Source organism: Penaeus monodon, chromosome 15 (genome assembly GCF_015228065.2).
Source record: "Penaeus monodon isolate SGIC_2016 chromosome 15, NSTDA_Pmon_1, whole genome shotgun sequence".
Lineage (NCBI taxonomy): Eukaryota > Metazoa > Arthropoda > Malacostraca > Decapoda > Penaeidae > Penaeus > Penaeus monodon.
In genome coordinates, this window is record NC_051400.1 from 49,885,939 (window position 1) to 49,887,415 (window position 1,477).

The 1,477-nt window shown below is 34.1% G+C and overlaps 1 pseudogene; it reads left to right on the top strand.

Moving 5' to 3' along the window:
* Positions 1–917, top strand: part of LOC119582391 — an 8,767-nt pseudogene extending 7,850 nt beyond the window's left edge.
* Positions 918–1,477: the final 560 nt, after the last annotated feature.

Below are 1,477 nucleotides of genomic sequence, written 5' to 3' on the forward strand. Positions count from 1 at the left end.
CGCGAAAAAATCCTTTCGATTGCGGCTTCGGCCCAAAAGGTTCCGCTTGTCTTCCCTTTTCAGTTAGTTTCTTTTTAATTACTGTTCCTAATCTTTGATGTTGAAATTACATTTCCCCTTTCCTTATCAATAATTATTAATTTTTCGATTTTTCCAAGTTTGCCCCTTCACAGTTTTTTTTTATTTCACCTTTATTTTTTTAACCCTTTAAATTTAAAATAAAGGGCTTAAAAATAAAATTATTACATTTTCTTAAAGCTAAGGCAACCCATTTAAAAAACTGTTTTTTTAAATAGAACTTACAGAAAAAAATTATTTCCGAAGCTTAAATCACATGCTCTATCACATAAGCACTATATTAGCAGATTTTTTGCTGATTAGGACCCTTCACGGTACTCAAATAAATTATAGTCCTTCTTTAACCTGAGCTTTAGTATTCGTATTTTTATTCACAGTAGGGGTCTGACTGGATTGGTTACCCAAATCCACAGATTATACATTCTTGTGATCTTTTTTGTCGTAGCTCTTTCCCCCACTAGGGTCCTCACTGGAGCAAAATTTGGGTATTTTCACTGTATTGCTCATTGATGCCCTTTATTTATAGGTCTTTCCTTAAGCCTTAAGCCTTAATTTTAAATGACTAGAATTAACTTTTTAGTTATATTTATTGGAGTAAATATTACATTTCCCCCACAACATTTTCTAGGACCATATTCAGACTATCCAGACGCCTAAACAGCATAAAATGTATCATCTATCGGATCAACAGTATCATCATTTGCTATATTAAGATTTGTTATGATCGTCCGAGAAGGCCTAACTGTTGCTCAACCAGTAATATTCTCTCTGTTGCTACCTACTTCAATTGACAACATTACCTTCCACCCGCAGATCATAGTTATATAGAAAATCCCTAATTACTTACTTCTAAAGTGGCAGACAGATGCATAGGATTTAAGCTCTTACCAGGAAGAATATGTCTTCTTTTAGAAATTTAAGCCGCAGAGGTCTTAGGGTTCAAGACGCTTCGCCTCTATAGAACTTTTTTTTTTTTTATGATCATGCCATAGTAGTACTGATGTTAATTACAGCATTAGTACGGTTATACAATATCCTTTTATAATACCTTTACAAACCGCTTTCGATTAGAAGTACAAACTACTGAAATTGTATGAACTGTTCTTCCTGCCTTACTTCTTATTTTGATGGCGCTTCTTTCTTTACGACTATTATATTTACTAGATGAATTTAATAACCTATGTTCACAAAAAACTACTGGCCCCATGATTTTAAATTACGGGTTTTCAGATTTCCTTCAATTTGATTTGACTTTTAAATAATTCCCCTCGAAAAACTGCCGAGGGGTTTGATTTTTGGGATGTAAAAACGACGGGTTTACCTACAAAAGCTCAAATTCGAGGATTAATTAGAGGTGCCGATGCGATTCACCCATGAACAGTACTGGAAAAGCAGACGC